We start from the raw sequence: 24,573 nt of genomic DNA on the forward strand, positions 1-24,573 counted from the left end.
CTCCTGAAGTTTGACTTCATGGGTTATTGATGACACCCCACCCCCACCCCTAGAGTCGTACTTCTTGAGAATTTGGGGGCTTGGATTAAGAAAACAGTCTGTCTGGTGCCCCATATTTGACCACGTCCCCTTGATGGGGAGGCCCAGTGGCACTCAGAGGAAGCATAACAGGCTACCAAGAAGAGACTTGATACCCTATGATCATATACAGGGGGAGGAAGTCCCCCTCAGTCACAGTCATAGGGGAGGGGAGTAGGGGGAAGGCAGGAGGGAAGGAGGAATGGGAGGATACAAGGGATGGAATAACAATTGAGATGTAATATGAATAAATTAATTTTAAAAAGAGTAAAAACAAACAAACAAAAAAGAAAAGCAACATACAAAAGAAAGTTTTTTTGTGGAAAATGAGGACCCTTAAATATTTACTCAAAAAAAAAAAAAAAATCCAAAGGCAAAGACTAATTCACCCCAAACTCAAAAAAGAAAGATGACTTTACCAGACACAGAAAACCACTGAAAGCTAATTCAGAGAGCTGGTGTTGACTCAGTGACTGGACACCTACCCCTTCCTGGTCTTCCCCCTCACCTTCACCCATGAACCTATACATGCAGGCATCAGATTTGTATCAAAGGTGACACTGCAGTATATTGGATGGCCCATTGTTTATTTTATAGAAACAAGGTTTTGCTGTGTGGCACGAGCTAGCCTGGAACTTGGTATGTAGTCTATCATAGGTTTGCAGTCAGATTCTTCCTTCCTGAACCACCTAAATATGTGTGTTGGCGTTTGTCATACCTGGCTTAATGGTAAAAGATGCTGGGTTACTAATACTTGCTTTGAATTTTTTTTAACTTGTAATTTATTTCTTTAGGAATTTTATGTCGTGTAACCCAACCCCACTCATTTCCCCATCCCCTCAGATCCACCCTCTGTGCTTGCAACTTCCTCCCACAAAAAATAAAAAGACAACAACAACAACAAAAAAGAAAACAATCTGTGGTCTGATGGGCAGGACACATCACAGAGCCTAGGGCAAGGGTGAGGTGACTTGGGACCTTTAGGATATCTCTGTACCAGATGATCTGGTCGTCTTTTCCCGGGACTTTACTTAGCACTAGGAACTGTATGCATGAGGTGAGCATGAGGGCTACCGAGAGTGCTCCATAGCTTCTTCTCCAGCTTCCAGAATGGAGACTTGGCACGGCCCTCTAACCCCTGCTTGTGCCCAGCTCTGGCCTTTGATCATTTGTCCAGGTTTGACTATAAGCAAGAGCCGTGGCCCAGGATGGTGCTGGTGCTGTAGAGCTGGCAGTTCTTCTATAGGCCTTCATCCAAGGTGGCGGCAGAGGACTCTTCTAACCAAGGATCTTTGCCTACAGCTACGATAGCCACACTGGCTTGAAGCCCACCTTCAAGTTTAACAAAGCTTTGCAGCCTGGAGGAGATCTCCAACCTTGAGCACTCCCAGAAGGTGATCTTGACCTGGTTTAGGCTCTGCCCCGTGATTAAACCATGTCTCCTAAGTTCTAAGACAGGGAAGAAAAGGTAGCTGTCATGGCCCTGAACCTGTGACATGAATTTCCTGCCCAAGGCCTGGACGCTGGGAAGGCGTGACTCCCTCCATGGTCTGTGTCTGAGGACTGTCTGACTCTCCATAGAAGGACAAGTGTCCATCTCGCCACTGTACCAGCCAGTGAGATGCAGAGGTGATTGTTTTCCTTGGAGAAAAGGGTGAGCAGCTGCGCCAGCATGGAGCCTCGTGCATGAGATCAGCTGGGTGAGGAGGGAGGGAGCTGCTAGCTCTCAGCCAGGAACCTTTCAGTCAATTGCACAAAGACTCCAGACTTATAAAAATTGGACCCTGGGATGGGGTCAGGGATGGGATGACAACAGTGTGGTCCCTGAGAAGCAGAGAAAGGAACATGAGATCATTTCCTGGTCCCTTAGGCGATTCTGAGTTCTGGAGGAGACCTGCGGTCATCAGGGGTCTGAATGGATCTGAGGACAATGCTCATGTGACAAGTCTCCTCATTCTAAGAGCTCCAGATCATGATCGACTGCTTTATTCAGAGTCACCTACCTGGAACCTGTGCAATTGCTTTTCCCTGTTCAGTACTAAGAAGTCGTTTTCCTCATGTGTGGATCAGACCATACCACCCTATGGGGCAGGCTATAGAGCACAGGGCTGAGAAATCTTCCTTCATTCCTCTGCTGTTTTAAACTTACTCAAGAAGTCACAAGTCAAATAAAAATTTCATGATGATTTTTGCTTGATATTTCTCCAAGTTCTCATGGGTTCTTGACCCTTCCTGTTAAAGGGGGGCAAACTATGGCTGGGGGGAAGCCACAGGCTCAGGCTGCCTCTTGATGTCAGACTCTTGAATGGGAATTTGAACAAAACTCCTGGACCTAATGCTGGTTCTCTAACTCACCAGTGGAATGTCTCTGAACAAGTTGGAGACCAGCTTACTATCTGCAGAGTGTTGAAGACGATAGCTCCCCTAGACCCAAAGGGCTGTTTCATGCCTAAAACATCAAGTGGAGGAAACAGGGTTTCTCTGTGCGTATCCCTGGTTGTCCTGGACTCACTTTGTAGACCAGACTGGCCTCGAACTCACAGGGATCCACCTGCCTCTGCTTCCCAAGTGCTGGGATTAAAGACGTGTGCCACCACGCCCAGCATGTTGCAGTTTCTCGGCATAGCCACCTTGAAAGACTTCTTCAGAGATTTCCAGGTTCGCCAGACTCTGACAAGGTGGGGAGGAGTATGGCGTAGTGTACATGCTAAGTGTGAGAAGAGTCGCACTGAGAGAGATGGCAGCTCAGAGCAGCTCGTAGGAAGCAGGGTGAGGGAAGCCAGGATGGGAAGGTACCAAAGGGGGCAGGCGTTAGAAGCCAGCACTCCGGAGGCAGAGGCAAGTGAATCACTGTGAGTTCGAGGCCAGCCTGGTCTACAAAGTGAGTCCAGGACAGCCAAAGCTAACACAGAGAGACCCTGTCTCAAAAACAAAACAAAACAAAACAAAACAACAACAACAACAACAGCAAAACACCTAAAAAGAAAGAAAGAAGAGACAAAAATAAAGACTGGCCACCGTGTACTTACCACCCTGAGGCCAAGCACGTTACAGCATATTGTCTCAGTTAACTCCCACGGTAACTAGGACAAGGCTTTTGTTGTCAGATAAAGATGCCTGGGAAATCATAAAGAGAATCTCTTCTAGAATTAGGGTTCAGGGAAGTGACAGAATAAATTATGCCCTTCAGCTGAAGGGCACTGTAAAAGTGTTTTGTGCCACTAGGTGGCAGCAGGATGCGGGTGGGGTGGGGTGGGGTGGGGTAGGGTGGGGTGGGAGTTGCGGCTGAGTGTCTAGCTCAGTACAGATGGAGGCTCTTCTGAAGGAAAAGCAGACAGGCCAGTTTGGGAGGCTGTCTTCCCTCTCCCTTGCACCTTCCTGTTTCCTCTTCTTTTCCTGAGGGGGAACTGAGGGCTCTTGTCTGAATCTGTCAGTATTATCTTAGTCCTCAGGGATTGGCCATTCCAGAAGCTTCCTAGCCATCATGTGGAGCTTTTTCCTGAGAGAAGCAGACCAATGTGCAAGGCTATTAGTGAGGATAGCCCTGTGAGGAACCAGAAGGTGGCTGAGTTCACTGGGGGGTGGGGCAGGTGGGGGAGATGGGGGTGTGAGGTGGGGTGGGGTGGTGGTAGGGTGGGGTGAGGTAGTGTATCAGTCTTGATGCTCCTGTCTGTCCCTGAGTGAGGGAGACAGAGGGATTGATGGTTAGTGAATGACTGCAGCCTAACCTAAAAAAGGGGCTGGTAGGGCCTTCAGGTAATCAAAACAGACCATCAGGGGTGCTGGGTTCCATGGTGAAGAGCACCCAGGTTTGACTCACAACACCCACACAGTAGCCCACAACCATCTATAACTCCAGATCCAACGCCCTCTTCTGACCTCCACAGGCACCAGGCATGCACATGGTGCACAGACATACATGCAGGCAAAACATCCACACAACAACAACAACAACAAGAAGCACGTCTTTAAAATGAAATAGGCCACAGAAGAGCCCTGCATCCCCCAGGACTGGGCTTTCTTCCCTCCCTGACTGGCCTCTCTATGCCTAGTCTAAGAGCTATCACGGAGAATGTGTAGCTATACGTAAACAATCTTGGTCAGTGTCTCCTCCTTGTGGCCTCCATGCTGCCCTTCAGATAAGGGACAACCTCAGTTCTTGGAAGCGTCTACTAAGCACCATGCCTGCCCACCTATGAGAGGGCAACTCATACCTCATTGCTGTCAGTGCCTCCCAAGCAATCAGAGCAGAGGCTCCTCCCACCCTCCCTGAAAGGGACCCTTGCTGTCCTCCTGAACATCCAGACACACTATGTGAGCCGTAGCTCTTCCTGCATCCGCCATTGACTCATTTGTGCTTATAGTCCTGAACTGTAAATGCCTGTTAGCATCAGCCCTCTCCATCCTGGCTCCCAGCCCCAAACACCAGACTGGCTTGGAATGACTTTGATTGACCAACATCAGGTCCTGTGACTTTTCTGGACAAGCAGCTTCTCAGGTTACTCTACCCTGAGTCAACAATGAGGTCACTACCCTGGTGTGTTGGCTAATTTTATGTCAACTTGACACAAGTGAGAGTCAGTTGAGAGATAGGATCATCAATCGAGAAAATGCCTTGCCGGGCGTGGTGGCACACGCCTTTAATCCCAGCACTTGGGAGGCAGAGGCAGGCGGATCGCTGTGAGTTCCAGGCCAGCCTGGTCTACAATGTAAGTCCAGGATAGCCAAGGCTACAAAGAGAAACCCTGTCTCGAAAAACAAAACAACAACCAAAAAAAAAAAAAAAAAAAAAAAAAAGAAAGAAAAGAAAAAAGAAAAGGAGAGAGAGAGAGAGAGAGAGAGAGAGAGAGAGAGAGAGAGAGAGAGAGAGAGAAATGCCTTATTGAGGCATTTCAATAAGATGGCTGCAGGCAAACTTGTAGGGCATTTTCTTAATTAGTGATTGATGGGGGAGGGCCCAGTCTATTGTTGGTTAGGCCATCCCTGGATTGTGGTCCTAGGCTCTATAAGAAAGCAGGTTGAGCAAGCCGTCTGGAGCAAGCCAGTAAGCAGCACCCCTCCATGGCCTCCGAATCATCAGCTCCTGCCTCCAGATTCCTGTTTCCGGCTTCCTTCAGGCATGGATTATGATGTAGAAGTCCGAGCCTCTTACGTTGCCTTAGTCGTGGTGTTTCATCCCAGCAATGATAATTCTAACTAGGACACCTGAGCAAGGCCAAGTAGATGACTGGGCAGCCATAGCTTTGCCAAGTGGCCCAGAATATCTGGTATTTATCAAATATCATTAAGTATGTGCAAATACTTGTCTGTGGAAAACAAAAATGTATAAACAGAATCATGGGGGGAGTGGTGCTGGGTACCTGGCCTGTCCTAGGGTGGCCACAGTTAAGGTCACAAGCTCGCTCTCGGCTGCTGTGACTGTTCTTGAGGATGGGAATAGAAGACCCCTGCAGGGCTGGAGAGATGGCTCAGTGGTTAAGAGCACTGCCTTTTCTTCCAAAGGACCAGGGTTCAATTCTCAGCAACCACATGGCAGCAGCTCACAATTGTCTGTAACTCCAAGATCTGACATCCTCACACCAACACACACAAATTTAAAAAAAGACTCCTGCAGTTAGCCTAGGGGGATTGTCAAACTGTCTCTTGCCGAAAGGTCAGGGCTACAGTTTTCCAGGGTGTCTGTAGCCTGCAGTGGGCCTCTGGGACAGAGGTGGGTAGGTGGGACCAAGAGAAGCAAGGCCTACGAAATATACTTCAAACTTTCTGCCTAGCAATCCTGTTCTCTCGTCGGCAAGAACCACAGAACAGGCAAAATATGCGAAGTCCTTGTGCATATCTAGTCCATGTTTAGTTCTGATACCTCGCTACTGTGGAAAAGATTAAGCTTTGTTACAGGTGGAAGCAGTCTTGGCTGGCTTTACCCTTGGGGCACCCCATGAATACCTTGTGACAGACTGAGTGGGCCTGGAATTCAGGAAGCAGACCTGGGAGCCCCAACTGGGCTATTGTTTTTCTAATTGACCTTCAACGGGAGAAGGAGACCACCCTTGCCATGTGACTCAGGCAGGTGGGGAGGAGAGAACAACAGGTTCAGCCCGGGCTTGGGCGCATGTGGAGCAGCGAACAGGCCGGACCAGCACGTGGGCCAGAGAGACACCTAAGGACCCGTCCCGTGGAATGGATACCGGAAGGTTCACTCTTTTGTCCCTTTAACCTTTTTTCCTTCTTGTGTAAGCTAGTTGGGTTGTATAATAAAGTTTAATTGTTAAAAAACAGAGCCAACACAGTAGTGCTGTCTCTCCTTGCCTCTCAGAGGACCCAGCCCCACACAGAGGGCTACCAGATACCTGGAATGACCAGTGGGGGTTAGGATGTGTTGGCAGAGCAAGACATGAGCTTTCAGCTGCCCAGAAAAAATGGGGTGGAGTTACTCTTTTGTCCCTTTTAACCTTTTTTCCTTATTGTGTAAGCTAGTTGGGTTGTATAATAAAGTTTAATTGTTAAAAAAACAGAGCCAACATATGGCGCCCAGCATGGGGCCCGATGGGTTCCACAGTCCCTAATGGTATGAGGGAAAATTCAGTATTCGAAGGTATAGAAATGCTGTTTCAGGGTATCAGCAAAGTTGCAACTGCTGTTGCAAAACTCTTTTCTGCATTATACGTAGAGGGAATTCTCTGTTTTTTCATTGTCCTTTTATTACAATATTTCATGCTTAGAAGGATTAGAAGAAAGGCTAATGACATAGAAAAGCCGGAAAGGTCAGTAAGTTTTATCCTTTTGGAAAAGATTGCAGATTTGACTGGACAGATGGAAAGGCTGAGGAAAGAAAATGAAGGGATGGGAAAGCTGATAGAATTTTTGGTAATTGGTAGTGAGGAAGGACAGAAAATAGAGAGACCGGAAAGCCAGAAAAAAACGGAAGAGTCAATAAGCACTATCCTTTTGGAAAGATTTAATGACTTGACTGAACAAATGGGCAAAATGCAGAAAAAACTGGAAGGGCTGGAAAAGCAGAAGGCACCTTTGGCTAAAAAGGGTGGAGAAGGTCAGAAACCAGAGGCAAAGGAAGTCAGACTGACCAAAAGGTCTTTGGAAGTAAATGTCCCAGTGAAGGACACCTCTACAGTTGCCCAGACACCTTCAGCTTTTTCAGTCACTGTAAGACATGTGCTTGAGCAAAATGGTGCTGAGGGTTATGCCGAAATGGCCTGGCATCCTGTAGACATGATGGGTTTAAAACATTTTAAGGAATCCGTAGTCAAATATGTTATGCACTCTATCTTCATTAAACAAATGTTAAACAGCTGGGCCACTCAGAATAGACTTGGTCCCCGAGATTGGAAAAATTTAGTTTCAGCAGTATTGGAAGCAGCACAACAGTTACAGTGGTTATCATGGTGGCAAACAGAGGCTATGAAAATAGAACAAGAAAATACCACACAGGGAATAAATATTAATAGAGATCAATTGCTTGATGAAGGACAATATACTAACATTAGAGAACAAATCCAAGCTGAAGATAGAGTGATTGAACAATGTCGTAAGGCAACCTTGAGAGCTTGGGAGCTGGTAGAGGAACCTGGGAAAACAACTATTCCATTTACTAAAGTGCTCCAAGGACCTCTGGAGCCCTTTACAGAATTCTTGCAGAGGTTAGGATCTGCTATGGATAAGGTGATGCCAGATTCTGACAACAAACAGGCATTAAAACTTATCATGGCTTATGAGAATGCAAATGCTGAATGTAAGAGGGTGCTTAGACCATTAAAGGAAAGAGGCGCTCCACTAGATGACTGGGTAAAGGAGACAGTTAATATCAACTCTCAGGAGTATCAAAATAATATTATGGGACAAGCTTTAGCCAGAGAGCCCAGATATCATAATACTCGGTGCTTCAATTGTGGTAAAATTGGTCATGTGCAAAGAAACTGTAGAGATAGAAGGCACAATAACCCAGGAGAAAACGTAACCCATAGGAGAGAACAAGGAGGTTCTGATTATGACGGTAATGAGGTACCAAGACTCCCAGGGTACTGTAGTCGCTGTGGGAAAGGGAAACATTGGTCTCAGGATTGTCAGACTAAGAGAGATGTGCAAGGCAATATCTTGCCAACAGGAAACGGCAGGAGGGGGCCATCAGCTCGGGCCCCCATAAACAATGCCAGCCGAATTCCTTTGGCCAGTCAAGAAGTGACAAACCTGCAGGAAAACGGGAACTGAGTGTTAGTGATCTAATGCATGCTACTGAAGGCAGTACAGCCTTGGATCTGGCTTCAAATATGTCTCTTATCCTATCTCCCCAGGTTAAATGTTATAAATTAAATACTGGTGTTTTCGGACCTTTGCCTTCAGGCACAGTAGGAATGGTTCTCGGAAGAAGTGGGCTGACTTCTCAAGGTTTTATTGTGCATCCCGGTATTATAAACAGAGATTCTAAAGAGAAAATAAAAATCATGACATGTGTAAAAAAGGAGATAAAAATCGATGCCGGGGATAAAATTGCTCAACTCCTACTGTTTCCTTACATTAAGGGCAAAGCTGCCCCAGTGGAAAAGACTGGTGCATTTGGAAGCACAGGGACCCGTGTGTTCTGGCAAACAGTAATTAATGATCAGAGACCTAAGTTAATTATACAATTGAATGGTGTTAAGATAGAAGGCTTGGTAGACAGCGGAGCCGATGTCTCCATCATTTGCCAGAAGTCTTGGAACCAAAATTGACCACTTAAGAAGGTTTATACCAAAATTGTAGGAATTGGTAAGCTATCTCAAATAAAACAAAGTGTACAGTGGCTTGAGTGTGTGGGACCAGATGGACAGATAGAGAGGCTGAGACCCTATGTGGCTGACATTCCCATAAATCTATGAGAAAGAGACCTCTTACAACAATAGGGTACTCAGATTACTATTCCTACAAATACCGAGATAAACAAGGTTAAAACTATGGGTGAATTGGCACAGGCTTCTGGGGAAGAGATTCATGTAAGTGATCAGGGGCGACCACAAGCTTTGCCCATTGTCCAACCTCAGAACTCTTCAGGTTTAGAGTGTCAAAATTTATAAGAGGGGCCACTGCTGAGATACCAACCACCTTGCCCCTAAAATAGATTTCAGACACACCTGTATGGCAGGAGCAGTGGCCCTTAAGAAAAGAAAAGTTACAGGCGCTTCACAGTTTAGTGAAAGAGCAGCTGGAGGCTCAACACATTGGTGAATCTTCCAGTCCCAGGGATTCCCCTGTGTCTGTGGTACAAAAGAAATCAGGTGGATGGAGAATGATAACAGACTTGAGGGCCATAAACAAAGTGATTCAACCCATGGGTTTGCTTCAACCTGAAATTCCTTTGCCTTCCTTGCTACCTATGTCTTGACATATAATTACAATTGATTTAAAAGATTGTTTTTTCACCATACCTCTACATGAGAAGGACAGGGAAAGGTTTGCTTTCTCAGTACCTACTCTGAACAGTAATTCTCCAATGAAGAGATATCATTGGAAGGTACTTCCACAGGGAATGTTGAATAGCCCAACCTTATGCCAGTATTTTGTGCAACAACCTTTAGAAATAATTCTTAAACAGTTTCCTCAGTCTATCATATGCCATTACATCTATGATATTCTGCTAGCTGATTCTGATCCTAGTGTTGTAGAAAAAATGTTTCAAGAAGCACAAAGAATTCTGACATGCTGGGGATTACAGATTGCTGTAAAAAAAAAAAAAAAAAAAAAAAAAAAAAAGAAAGAAAGAAAGAAAGAGGAGATTCAATTACCTATTTAGTCTATAAAATAACTGAACAAAAAATTTGACCACAAAAGGTACAGATCCGTAGAGATCAATTGCAAACTCTTAATGACTTTCAAAGATTATTGGGAGATATTAACTGATTAAGGCCTACAATCAGGTTAGCTACCTATGAGTTAAGAAACTTGTTTCAAACATTACAAGGGGATTCAGATTTAAACAGTCCTAGATGTCTAACCGCTGAGGCAGAAAAGGAGTTAATTCTGGTAGAGCAAAAACTTCAAATGGCATATGTGTATAGAATTGATCCTGAACTTGGTTACATTCTGGTTATTTTGCCTTCAAAACATTCTCCTACTGGGCTTCTTATGCAAAGGGAAGACAGGATCATAAAACGGATATTCCTGACAAACAAAGCAAAAAATTAAAAACATACATAAAAAAATTCTAAATTGATTACAAAAAAAATAAATAAATAAGGTTGCGCCAATTGTCAGGGATGGACCCGGCGGAAATTGTAGTGCCTCTTACTGATTCTGAGATTATGCCATTATGGGTATTAATGAAGATTGGCAAAAAGCTTGTAGTAACTATTTGGGAGACATTAACAATAGATACACAAAAAATAAACATATACAGTTTATAAAAAGAACTAATTGGATCCTTCCAAGTATTGTAAAGAGGTCACCAATCTCAGGGGCACCCACCTTTTTCACTGATGCAAATAAATCAGGTATGGCTGGTTATAAGTCTGAAAAAATGACCAAAGTGATTAGAAGCCCATTTACATCAGTTCAAAAATCAGAATTATATGCAATCCTTATGGTATTGTTAGATTTTTCTGAATCTCTTAATATAATTACTGACTCTCAATATGCTGAAAGAATTGTTTTGCATATAGAAACTGCTGAATTTACTCCTGATAACACAGAATTGACTACCTTATTTATAGAACTGCAACAGGTCATCAGAAGCAGAAATTATCCCTTGTATATTACTCATATTCGATCCCATACAGGTTTACCAGGTCCATTGACACAAGGAAATGAAGAGATTGACAAATTATTGATAGGCAATGTGTTCAAAGCCTCAAAATTTCATGAAAAACATCATGTCAATGGTAAGGGGTTGAAGAAAAGATTCTCTATCACTTGGCAACAAGCCAGAGAAATAATTAATAAGTGTACTACATGTTCCTTATATAGTCAAATACCATTACCTGCTGAAATTAACCCTAAAAGTAACAAAAGGAATAAAATTTGACAGATGGATGTGTTTCATTTTACAAAATTTGGGAAAATGAGGTGTGTGCATCATACCATTGATACATATTCAGGTTTTCAATGGACAACTGCCTTAAGTTCTAAAAAGGCTGACTGTGTGATTACTCATTGCTAGAAATAATGGCATTATGGGAATACCTACACAAATTAAGACTAACAATGCTCCTGCATATGTGTTCCTTAAGATGAAAAACTTCTTTATGTATTATAATATAAAACATGTTACTGGTATACCTCACAACCCCACAGGACAAGCAATTGTAGAAAGAGCTAAACATACCTTAAATATATGCTTATTAAACAAAAGAGAAGGGTAAAGACACCCAGGGACCAATTAAATAATGTTTTGTTTACTCTAAATTTTCTTAATGTGAATGATGATGTCAGCTGCGGAGAGACATTGGGTGATAGAAAAAACTGAAGAGTTGGGACAACCAATATTCTACAAGGACTTGTCAAGTATGAAATGGAAACCTGCGGTAGTTTTGAGACGAGGTCATGGGTATGCATATGTTTCCACAGGGAGTAAAAAAATATGGCTACCAACTAAACTTATAAAGATTAGATCTGATCATATAACAAGTGAATCTTAAGAGCTACCTGGTTCTTAACAACTTGACATTGTTTTTTACAGCTTAAAAAACTAATGCCCTCTTCTGTGCTGTTGGTGTATATGCAGGTAGAGCCCTGTATTATTTACAAAAAACAAGACAATGCTAAAGACAAAACAGACAACATGGGTGATTTAACCCCAAAAACATGCCTCTGCCACCTTGAACAAGGTGCCTCAACTGATGTTTCCTTAAAAAATTATACATGTACTAACATACCTGTACTAATGATTTCAAAAGTCTGCTTACTTTCAGAACAAAAAACAGGACAATTATAAAGATCAAACTTCTGCCTCTGGCACTACTGCTTCTTCCAGAAGTTGCATGCATATTAACAATAAATCAGCTAGCCAAAAAGATCGATCCCAAAAGGACTGGACAAAAACAGCTAGCTTTTCCAGTGCTTGGCCAATATATTATTTTTCTAGGGTACCCGAAAAAGATTTTTCTCCTAAACAGTATAAAGTAATTTTGAGAACACAATGCCCACATTCCCAGTAGGTGGGATGGGTGTTTTTGGTGGGTCACCGATGCTCATCTTTGTCTAACGGGGTTAGTTACAATTAACAAAAGTTCATTTGGGGATTTCTTTCTTCTATCTTTCTTTCTCTCTTACTTTCTATCCCTTTTAATATTAAGGAAAAGGGGGAAGGAAGGGAGGATACAGGTTTGTAGAATAAAAGGTAGATTATTGAATCTACTAACTTCAAAAATCCTACACTGGTATTGTAGATTGATGAAAATTTAAGACTTTTGATTGATGGAAATTTAAGACTTCGACTTTTGCTTCATTGGTAAGAATTTAAATTGTATATTGTCATTCATTTTTGCCTTATGTATTGTATGTTATATGTTGACAAAATATTATATATTGTATGTTAGAAACTTAAGTTCATTTTATTCAATGTTTATTTAATGTATTATTCATGTACCACTAATGTCTTTGGAAAAACTGTTCAGGAAGATCGGGGATAAAAGTTGGTATTTAGTTACGTAGAAATCCTACTAGATACTAACTTAATTTGTCCTAGAGCAGGTTTGTTTAATTTCTTGTATATGTCTTCAAAGGAATAGACTGATAACTGTAAGAATAGATAGAGTTGGTCTTCAAACTCTTCAGAGATCCACAGAATATGGCATTTAAGGATGAGGGCTTTCCTGACAGAGAGAGACATCTGCTCCTGGTAGCTTCTCCATTTGCATCATTGAAGATGGGGGCTTCAAGAGACGCGGGGGACAGAATGGTCACTGGACGGAGAAACTGCTCTTATCTCTACTGCTGATGACAGGCTGACTGTCTACAATGATCAACAGTGATGCTGGAAAGTTGACTGTCCAGCTTTGAAGAGACTAGATGGACCAGACCGTCGGATTTCCTGCTTCAAAAAGCAGTTTGTTGGATGTTTTGGGCCGATAAGACTGAAGACTGATTGCCCCAATGAAGGAGAGAATCCGGTGACTATCGAGGCGGGCTGCTCTCTCTGTCCTATGCAACTTGGAAGTTGCCCGCCAGCACTTCCTTTATTAGATAGATTTTCCTTCTTGGGTCTCTGATGGGATTGAAGACTAGATAGCCACAGTGTTACTAGAAGCTTTAGTTTAAGAATTAAAAACACATTTATAGATTGATAATTACAATTTCTCATAGAAGAAAAGGACTCTCTTTGGTAGGATAGTGGAATACTTTCTCTCAGGTTAACAAGTATAAAAGGACTTGGTTATGTACTTGATACCTGATGATTATGTATATATGTATATGTGTGTATATAGTTCTTAATTTTTTTAAAAGAGAAGGGGGATGTGTAGGAAAGATTAAGCTTTGTCACAGGTAGAAGCAGTCTTGGCGGGCTTTACCTTTGGGGCACCCCATGAATACCTTGTGACAGACTGAGTGGAGCCATCTTGGGCCTGGAATTCAGGAAGCAGACCTGGGAACCCCAACTGGGCTATTGTTCTTCTAATTGACCCTCAATGGGAGAAGGAGACCACCCTTCCCATGTGACTCAGGCAGGTGGGGAGGAGAGAACAAGAAGTTCAGCCTGGACTGGAGCGCGTGTGGAGGCGGACCGGCTGGACCAGCATGCGGGCCAGAGAGACACCTAAGGACCCGTCCCGCGGAACGGATACCAGAAGGTTCACTCTTTTGTCCCTTTGAGAAATTATAAAATTATAAAATGTAAGACCTGAGGCTTCTCCCAGTTCTCGTTACTGCCAGCCTCAGGAGTTACACCCTAGTTCCCAGAATAGCTACATGCGAGCTCCCCACTATCAAAGGTCTCATATGGTTTCTAGTAACCGCCCTAGGGACCCACACCCAAGTCCCCACAAGAGGTCTCCCAACGCCAATGCCCATATGGTCTAGTTTGATAAGCAACCCCACCTGCTTTGCGGTTTTAGCCTTTAAAAACTAGTCTGTAACAGTCACTCAGGGTCCTTAGCCTCTCGAGTGGTGTAGGACCCTGGCGCGTCAGCATTAAACCTTTGCTTTTGCATCAGTGTGTTGTGCCTCGTGTGGTCTCTCACGGCGACCCCCTTCCCAAGTTGGGCGTGAGGGTCCAACACCTTTAACCTTTTCTCCTTCTTGTATAAGCTAGTTGGGTTGGATAATAAAGTTTAATTTTTGAGAAACAGAGCCAACACGCTACCATGGTGTTCCCAATGCCAGGAACTTCGCTGATCCTTGCCAACAGCTAATGTGTGGATAACCATGAGCACATTCTCAGACCTTCCACTACAGTGCACACAAGAGGAAAGTTTAAAATGCTGCTCTATCACTCCACCTGAAGCCTGTTCCCCTGTCCTGCCTGATTCTCTGAGCTGCTTTACCGAGCAGGCCCATTCCCCATTTTATAGGGTTGTGTTCTGCGTCATCGCATGTTTGCATGAACAGTTTGCTTTGGGCCTTTGTCCCCTTTGTCCTAGAAATTTGTGTGCTCCAGCTAGGTGTGGTGCCACATGCCTTTAATATTAGTGCTTGGGTGGTGGAAACAGGAGGATTGAGGGTTCAAGACCAGCCTCAGCTACATAGCAAGTTCAAATCCAGCCTGGGATACATGCGACCCTGGCTTAGAAAAGAAAAAGAAGCTTCTTCCTTGGTGTTACCTACGAGGTGGCTGACATCTCTTTTGCGGCATCACAGCTGCCCTCCGGCCTCTGGTGAAGCCCAAGATTGTTGAAAAGAGGACCAAGAAGTTCATCAGGCACCAGTCAGACCGATATGTCAAAATTAAGCGAAACTGGCAGAAACCCAGAGGTATCGACAACAGGGTCCGGAGAAGATTCAAGGGCCAGATCCTGATGACCAACATTGGTTATGGGAGCAACAAGAAGACCAAGCACATGCTGCCTAGTGGCTTCCAGAAGTTTCTAGTCCACAATGTCAAGGAGCTGGAAGTGCTGCTGATGTGCAACAAATCTTACTGTGCTGAGATTGCTCACAATGTTTCCTCCAAAAACCGAAAAGCCATGGTAGAAAGAGCAGCACAGCTGGCTGTCAGAGTCACCCCAATCCCCCAATCCCAACGCCAGGCTACACAGCGAAGAAAACGAGTAGATGGCTTGAGTACGTGTTTTATTTGTGTTTAAATAAAACTACAAATGGAACGATACAGAGAAGATTAGCGTGGCCCCTACGCAAGGATGACATGCAAATTCGGGAAGCATTCCATATTTTTTAAGGATAGCAGGCCACCAAGAAGAGACTTGATACCCTATGAGCACATACAGGGGGAGAAGGTCCCCCTCAGTCACAGACATAGGGGAGAGGAGTAAGGGGAAAATGGCAGGGAGGGAGAAATGGGAGGATACAAGGGATGGGCTAACAATTGAGATGTAATATGAATAAATTAATAAAATATTTTTTTAAAAGATAATTGATTCATCCTTTGTAACTACAAACTGCAGCCTGCCAGTAAAGAAAAGTTGGCTGAGAAATTACCTTGCTTGCTTATACTCTGTTAATATGTAGCAAGTTGCTTGTATAAATAACTTGTTATTCATGTTTGTTCCTCACCCATAATACATAAAACATTTGATCATGTGAAAGTATTGGAGAACAAGTCTTTCTTATGTATATCCATAGTAATCATTTATTTATAAAGAAATAGAATGTAAACACATTGTGATCTTTGTACTGCTTGAAAGATTTTGTTGGGATATATAAACTATGAAAATAAGGATAAAAAGAAGAAAACAGATAAGAATAAGGATAAAGATGAAAATAAAAAGATAATAATAAAAAGAAGAAGAGGCAGCTTGTTGAAAAACAAACAAACCACAAAAACTGCCCCCCAAAAAAAAGAAAAAGAAAAAAGAAAAAAAGAAAGAAAGAAAGAAAAAGAAAAAAGAAAAATAAAGAAAAAGAAATAAAGAAAACAAAGAAACAATAGAAAGAGCTGGGGCGGTGGTGGTGCACGCCTTTAATCACAGCACTCGGGAGACAGAGGCAGGAGGATCGCTGTGAGTTCAAGGCCAGCCTGGTCTACAAAGTGAGTCCAGGACAGTCAAGGCTGCACAGAGAAACCCTGTCTTGAAAAACCAAAACGAAACCAAAACCAAAACCAAACAAACAAAAAGAAACAATAGAAATCTGTGGGCTCCCAGGGGTTTCAGTGAGCATGGCTTAGTTTTCCCCACATGAAGAAGAGCACTGCCTTCTTGCTGCACATGGGAGTCTCAGCCTGCATTCACAGGCAGGTGGTTGGTGAACTTGGTGCAGGGGTATAGAAATGGAGAAGTAGAAAACTCCCAGCTGGGAAATGGTGCCCGAGCACACACAAAAGGATGGGAGAGTTAGGTCAGGTTAGGTCAGAGCATGGCCAGTTGCTCTCTGTGGCCTTCTCAGTGCAAACCAAGGGTGACATCAGAGTAATGAGGTTACTATAAGTGAGGGAAGGTGGGGACAGTGGCTGCCCGTGCTCCTGGCCTCTGAGTGCATGGAGAGAAAGCAGAGAGAGGGAGAGCGGTTGTAGAGGGGGAAAGATGTCCTTGAAGGGACAGCAGTGGCCAGGATGTTTCTTGCACCTAAGGGAGAAAGGGGGATACTATTTCAGGACCCCAAGAGTATCCAGCTCCTCCTCCTCCTCCTCCTGGGCTCTTGTGGCCAATAGTTGGCAGTCACGGGAGATCAAGTGCCTGTGTCAGCCTGTTGTCCACGTCCATACACACGGAAAGTTTGCACACAGCACAGACTGGTTCTGCAAGCTGGGGAAATTCCTGTATGTCCTCACAGGAGGGAGGAAGCAGCCTAGGGCCTGAGAAGAGGAGTCAGGCCACCTCTGGCCCTATCCTGATACCTTTGTCCCCTGCTCGGAGCTATGCGGGCTGTCAGCCCGTGACTACACGCCTTGCTCCTCGGATGTTAGGTGTCTCTGTCACACTCATTCTGGTCTGCAGACCTGGACCAGGACTCAGATTCAGGTGGGCACAGCCTTCTGGAGACCACTCCCTGGCTCCCACACCTATCTGCCTCCTGTAGCCCCACCCCACATATACTCCATTTCTGAATCAAACATGGAAGAAATAAGGAGAGAGAGGGGAGAGAGAGAGAGATTGTGAGCCACTCCGTGCATTGTGTGGACAGACAAATGTCTTATAACTCAGGGACAAGGTCACTGACCTCTTCACTATCAGGGCTTCCAGCCTGAGCCTGGGGAGAGTCTTATTTCAATGCCTCATCTATATGCTTATGGTACAAAGAGCCTGTTGCTTATTTTCTAACTGCACTCTTAAGCCAGCTCTGTGAGCTGTAGCACATCAGCTTTGGCCCCTCACTCCAAGAAAACAACCATAATGGTGAAAAGATGAACAGTTATTTTAATCTGAGTGGTCAGTTTGGAATGACAGAAATTACGCATTTCAGCTCATCTTTGGGGTCCTGATGTTGACATTAGCTTTAAATAGAGGACGAGTTGAGATGGGGGAGAGAGAGGTAAGCATACTTATGCAGCCTTGGTTAAACTGTGGTTCAGTATGTGAGTTCTAATTCTGAAAGAAAGCCGTGGATAAGTCCCTGTATCTTGAGAGGACAACCTAGTTTCCAAGAGATGAGTGTTTCTGCTTGGGGGTAGCCACAGCACAGGGTGATCTAGACTCGCCTCTGCCGTTCCTGGAATCCAAGGGGGCTGTGGGTTTGGGACAATGACTGGAGCCTTTGCAGGGGTATGGGGAAGGGAGCTGACAGCAGAGCCCTTTTGTTTCTCTTCTCCTTGTGCCTTTGGCCGTTCATTCTTGACTCCAGTATGGCTGGGTTATAGAGAGACTCTGTGAGTGACTGACATGACTCCTGCAGAGCAGAACAGAAATCTGTCTCAAGCTGACACAGAGGGGGGGGGGGGGGGAGAGGGAGGGATGGAGGGAGGGAGAGAGAGAGAAAGAGAGAGAGAGAGAGAGAGAGAGAGAGAGAGAGAGAGATTCAAAATGGAGAGTGCTTATACTGTTTTCTGCTTTTATTTTTTAACCTTAGGGGGTCAACATGAGGCATTAAAGCACTAAGCAAGTTTAAGTGGTTGATAAGGGCTGGCGAGATGGCTCAAAGGGGAAAGATTGCTGATAACTCAAATAACCTGAGTTTGATCCAGCAACAACCAATCCCTAAATGTTGTCCTCTAACCTCCGCTTGGGCTCTGTTGCTTTTGAATCCTCATTCTCACCCTCTACTTTATTGCAACACACACACACACACACACACACACACACACACACACACACACACACTCACACACACACTCACACACACATACAACACACACAGTCACATACACACAACCACACAGCACACATAAACTCACAAATACACACACACTCACACATATACACATACCACACACAGTCACACATATACACACAGCACACACAAATACACACACACACAGCTGTGTACTTGGATAAAATATAGTTAATTTAATGAACTTATTAGTGATTTAAAGACTCTGATAGTCCATCTTCTCCAAAAGAAGCCGGTGGAACCCAGACAGGCTGCAGAAGGGAGGCCAGCCTGAACTCTTGCCTGGACAAAGAGGGGCACAGACCGCTTGCCCCATCTCTCCTGGATGCCAGCTATCTGGACAGGGAAATTCTCACAGTCCCATGGGCCCCTGTCTCCTGTCTCTTCTTACCCAGAGAACTGTCTGAGACAGACCTGGTACAGGAGTAGCTCTGGCTTCAATTCCTCCTTCTCCACTGCCCTCTGCCATGATGTCCAGGGTGAAGACGGCAGTTTCTGCACCTCTGATTCTATTGTCTCAAAGCCATGAGCCACGCTCAGTGTGGAGGGGGGATCTGAGGGGCTGTTTGCCTAACAACTAGTGTGCTTGTTCATTTAAGCAAATTGACAGCATCAGCAGTGGCTGCACCACAACCAACTGGAAGGGTTTTTGTGATTTTTTATTTTTTAGATATAATCTCTATACCCACTTAAATAAAATAATGTAATGACATTGGCTTATTCACAGGTTAATCCCAACATCCCCAAAGCAACCTTGAATTCCTTAGCCATCCCTATAGCCAGCAGCATGTCCACAGTCCTTCTAAGTTTCCAGCAACAACTTCTTCTTCTTCTTCTTCTTCTTCTTCTTCTTCTTCTTCTTCTTCTTCTTCTTCTTCTTTTCTTGAAACAGGGTCTTGTTTTGTTTTGTTTTTGAGACATATTTCTCTGTGTAGCTCTGGCTGTCCTGGACTTGCTTTGTAGAGGAGGCTGCCTCCCGAGTGCTGGGATTAAAGGTGTGCGCCACCACACCCAGCTCCAGCAACTTCTTACCTAATTTCTCTCTCTGTAAAGTTGCCTTTAGGAACATTTCCTAAAAACACAATCCTGTAATATGTGGTTGTCTGTGTCTGGCTTCTTTCACTGCTCATTTGGCTTTCACTGCCTATAGTGGGGAAACAGAAAGGATTTTTTATTGCTTGACCCTACAAAACAGGAGTTAAAAAAATTTTTTTAATGCAATTCAGACTATCACTACAGGCCAGGCATGGTGGCACACGCAGAGGCAGGCAGATCGCTGTGAGTTCCAGGCCAGCTTGGTCTACAAAGTGAGTCCAGAACAGCTAAGGCTACACAGAGAAACTCTGTCTCAGAAAGGAAAAACAAAACAAAACAAAACAAAAACAAAAACAGAATGTCACTACAGTTCAATTTGTTGTTTTCTAAAACCAAGAATTACAATGATATGGAACTGAGGTGAAATATTTGAGCAGGGCAGTGGTGGCATAAGCCTTTAATCCCAAGACAAAGGAAACAGACAGGTGGATCTTTGTAAATTCTAGATAAGCCTGGTCTACACAATGAATCAGGACAGAACCCCCTGATGACAAGATAAAGCCACTTACAAAAGACAGGCTAGGAATCAAAATTTTCCTTAATGTTACTATGTACGTTTTTTTTTTTTTCTTAATAATGGATAATAATGTCCTTACTGATCTAGAGGATGGACACACATCAGTCCTAGGTTTATGTAAGGAGAGGATCATGTCACACTGCCCTGAAAACCAGCCAGTCCCCTCAGGAAGTGGAGCTCCCATGGGAGAACTGCTGCCAAAAAGCATTTTGACCTAAAAAGATATTCTGTAAGTCAATGTAAGGACCCAAAGTTAGGCCCAAACCTCTAAACAGATACAATGTGCTTAGGGTGTGCCTGAGTACTAAAGGTAGAAAGGAGTTTAAATAAAGTTGATTTAAAAGGCAATGCTTTTCCTGTTGCTCTGGGTAGCAGGCCAATCCTCATGAATGCAAAGCTCTTTCAGGTGGCTTGGCTTATGCAACAGGCCCCAGGGTTCAGAGTAAGATATTAGGGTAACGTATACAGGGCCAATAAATCTTTGACTACCATATCCTCAAAGCTTATCATGCCATTCTTTTTTTTTTTTTTTTTTTTTTTTTAAGTTTTTTGTTTTTTCCTTTCCGAGACAGGGTTTCTCTGTGTAGCCTTAGCTATCCTGGACTCACTTTGTAGACCAGGCTGGCCTCAAACTCACAGCAATCTGCCTCTGCCTCCCGAGTGCTGGGATTAAAGGCGTGTGCCACCACCACCCAGCTCATGCCATTCTTTTAAATGGCATAGATAATTTGGTTTACAATCCAGACTGGTTTATGGAAGGCAGGTCTTTCACCTGGTCATACAAAGAGCAAAGACACATCCTTACTTGATCTGTGCATCCTGCACATCTCATGCATCTATACTTCTAGGACTGTGAGAAATTATATGTTTTTAGAGCCAAAGAACTGGGTGTCAATGATGCTGGCTGGGATACTGACACAGGATATTCCAACATCCTGTATGTTCCAGCATCAGATGCTTCAATTGCTGTTCTATCAAAGCCTGCTTCCAGGACAGCTTCAAAGAAAGCTACTGATCACAATTGGTCCAGCCTTCCAGATTGTTCCAAACATGACTTCTATTGAGCCTGAAATTTCTCAACATTTTCAGAGCTGGACCACAAAGGTTATTACTAACTTGCTTAATCATTTGGGCCCTCCGAAAAGCCCCCCAAAAAGGATCCCTAGGCTCCAAAATCAGCAGGAAGCAACCTTAAGAAGAATGGTGTGCCATTTCCCTTAAGGTGGGGCAGGTTGGTTTTTGGGTGTTTTCTGGGCTAGGTATATTTATTATAATTTAGGGGATGGTTATAAGTTATTAATGGTCTGATTCAGAGAAAGAAGGGAGAATATAGAAATATCTTATAGGAATAGTAAGACAAAAGGTAAATTATTGAACCTACATTTCAATTTAGAACTTTGTTATTTTTGTTTACGTTGTTATGGAGTATTATATATTGATGCAGATTTAAGATTTTCATTGATATAAATTTTGGTATATTGATACAAATTTAAAGTTACTTTTGTTACACACACACACACACACACACACGCACACACACATACACGCACACACATTTAAGGTTACTTTTGTTACACACACACACACACACACACACACGCATACACACGCACACGCACACACGCGCACACATATATGTTTCTACTCTGGTATGAGGTACTGTACCCATACAACTCATTTACCCACTGCCCAGCCCATTTACAAAGTTTAGTTCCAGTCCTTTTAAAATCTGCTATTACAAACTGTTTAGGATAATTAAGTAATGTAAATTAATAGTAAGTTGATCAAACTCATGGTCATGCCAGATAACTAGTCTAGCTTATCACAGAAATATGCTTCCTAGGTTAAATAGATAGTAAATAGCTAAGTTCTTTGCCCATTCAGATATAATATAGATAATGAGTATATGCACAATACCTCAGAAACCTATAGAATATGGCATTTACGAATGTTTTTACTGGGCGCACGCCTTTAATCCCAGCACTCGGGAGGCAGAGGCAGGCGGATCGCTGTGAGTTCAAGGCCAGCCTAGTCTACAAAGTAAGTCCAGGATGGCCAAGGCTACACAGAGAAACCCTGTCTCGAAAAACCAAAAAAAAAAAAAAAAAAAAAAAAGAAAGAAAGAAAAAAGAATGTTTTTACTATTTTAAGGACTCTTTGACAATGAGACATGCCAGCTCCTGTCAGTACCCCCAGCCTACCTCAAAGAAGATGATGAGCATCGGAGAACCTCCATTTCCATTAGAAGATGGCTTCAAATGTGAAAAGCTAGCTACTGGTCAAAGAAATGCTCCCACTCCCTCTGCAGACAGAATCTGTCCAACATGGGCAGACTTGGAGGTGGGGAAGCCGACTGCCAAACTCTGCCAAGACAGGGTCAGCAAGTCCTTCATAGTTCCTGCTTCACAAGTAAGTCTGCCAGGTGTACTAGGCCAGAAGGCTGAAGATGATGCTCCAACATTATTGAGACTTTGGGTGACTGTCCAGAACTGTCTTTGTCATATTTATTTTTATTTTGGAAGCTACTAGTCTGCACTTCCTGCTCACTCAGGTAATAAGTTTTATTCCTTCTCAGGTCTCTGATGGGATTAAAGATTGGATAGCTATAGTTTCAGAATTAAGCTTAATTAAGATGTTTTTAGACTGATAGATACATGGTATTATAGAAATAATTTCAGTATAAAATTTTAAATTCTCCTAGATAGGATAGACAATAGTTTCTTCAAGGTTGCCAAATACAAATGATCTAAACACTGTGATGACTATAACTCTTATATATGGTTGTTGGCTTTGTTTCTTAATAATTAAACTTTATTATCCAACAACTAGCTTACACAAGAAGGAAAAAAGGTTAAAGGGACAAAAGAGTGAACCTTCCGGTATCCGTTCCATGGAATGGGGCCTTAGGTGTCTCTCTGGCCCGCCTGCTGGTCCAGCCGGTCCGCTGCTCCACATGCACTCAAGTCCACGCTAAACTTGTTGTTCTCTCCTCCCCACCTGCCTGAGTCACATGGGAAGGGTGGTCTCCTTCTCCCGTTGAGGGTTAATTAGAAAACAATAGCCCAGTTGGGGTTCCCAGGTCTGTTTCCTGAATTCCAGGCCTAGGATGGCTCCACTCAGTCTGTCACAAGGTATTCATGGAGTGCCCCAAGGGTAAAGCCAGCCAAGACTGCTTCTACCTGTGACAAAGCTTAATCTTTCCCGCATATGGTTTTCCTGATTGTTTAATAATCGTTTATATATATGTATGTATTTGTGTGTGTGTATCTTTTTTTTTTTGTACTAAAACAGAGAGATGTTAGAGAAAGGTCTTGTCCACTGTGTTTTCAGATGCTGATTTCAGTGCCCTGAGATCTGGTTTCGCCCCACCACAGGCATTGACATGAATGTTGAACCAGCTCTTGTACCCATGTGATGTAAGGAATGTTCCCCAATTATCCCTGATTGGCTAATAAATATGGTGAAGCATATGACTGGACAGAAGAAAAGACAGACTGATAGAGCAGAAGCTGCCTGCAAGTCATCCAATTGGCAAGTGATTGGTCTTTATGTGAATTTAAGGGTAGTAGGATTGGATTAGCTCAGAGTCAGAACCCAGCATAGTAACTACAGCTTAATGATAAATCATGGTCTTTCTGTCTATATTGTTTTGGAAGCTATCAGGGTTAAAGAAAACTGTTGCTTTATTAATTAGGATTTTATACTTTATTATTTATTACTACCCTTTACTTAGTGCATTAAGGCTCATTCTGCTTAAATTTTGGATGCTATGAAATTCATTGACAAAATCGTATGTGTATGTGTGTGAGTGTGCAGGCGCATCTGTTTTCATTTCTGTTGAGTATATACCTATGAGTGAAATGTGCGTGATCTGAGTGATATTATTCTAGAGGGAGGAGAGCAAAAGAGAGCTGGTGTGGTGGTTTGAATGAAAATGTCCCCTGTAAGCTCATAGGAAGTGGTGCTATTTGAAAGGATTAGGACATGTGGCCTTGTTGGAGCAAATGTGTCACTGGGAGTGGGCTTTGGGGTTTCAGAAACTCAAGCCAGGCCCAGTGGTTCTCCTTCTCCTTCCCTCTCCCCTCCCCACCCTCCCACCTCAGCCTGCTGCCTACAGATTCTGAGGCAGAACACTCAGCTACTCTCCTGCACCCCACGTTTGACTGCAGGCGCCCATTGCTTTCTGCAATGATAATAATGGGCTAAACCTACAAACTGTAAGCCAGCACCGACGAAATGCTTTCCTTTTTAAGAGTCGCCGGGGTCATGGCGTCTCCTCTCGGCAACAGAACACTGACTACAACAGGAGGGGAGATAGGGAGTGCGTTTAGAAGTCGGTAGTCATTACTGTGTCTCTGCCTGTGGCTAACTAAGATCAAGTGTAAAGATTGGTTAAAAAAAAAAAAAGCTGGCTGTGGAGCTGCTACACACCTCTACTTCTGGTGCTGGAGATGCAAACTAAGGAGAATGTGTGAATCAAAGGCCATCTGGGCTTCAGATGATAAGATCTTCTCCCAGAA

The 24,573-nt window shown here is 43.5% G+C and overlaps 1 non-coding gene and 1 pseudogene across 1 annotated transcript; both read left to right on the forward strand.

Moving 5' to 3' along the window:
* Positions 1 to 11,604: 11,604 nt before the first annotated feature.
* LOC127189896 (60S ribosomal protein L32-like) lies at positions 11,605 to 15,270 on the forward strand (annotated as a pseudogene).
* A 17-nt stretch (positions 15,271 to 15,287) lies between these two features.
* Positions 15,288 to 15,391, forward strand: LOC127190256 (U6 spliceosomal RNA). The gene has a single exon (XR_007830753.1). It is a non-coding gene; the product is annotated as a U6 spliceosomal RNA (small nuclear RNA).
* The last annotated feature ends 9,182 nt before the right edge of the window (positions 15,392 to 24,573 follow it).

The sequence above is a fragment of the Acomys russatus genome, chromosome 5 (genome assembly GCF_903995435.1).
Source record: "Acomys russatus chromosome 5, mAcoRus1.1, whole genome shotgun sequence".
In the NCBI taxonomy this organism is placed as follows: Eukaryota; Metazoa; Chordata; class Mammalia; order Rodentia; family Muridae; genus Acomys; species Acomys russatus.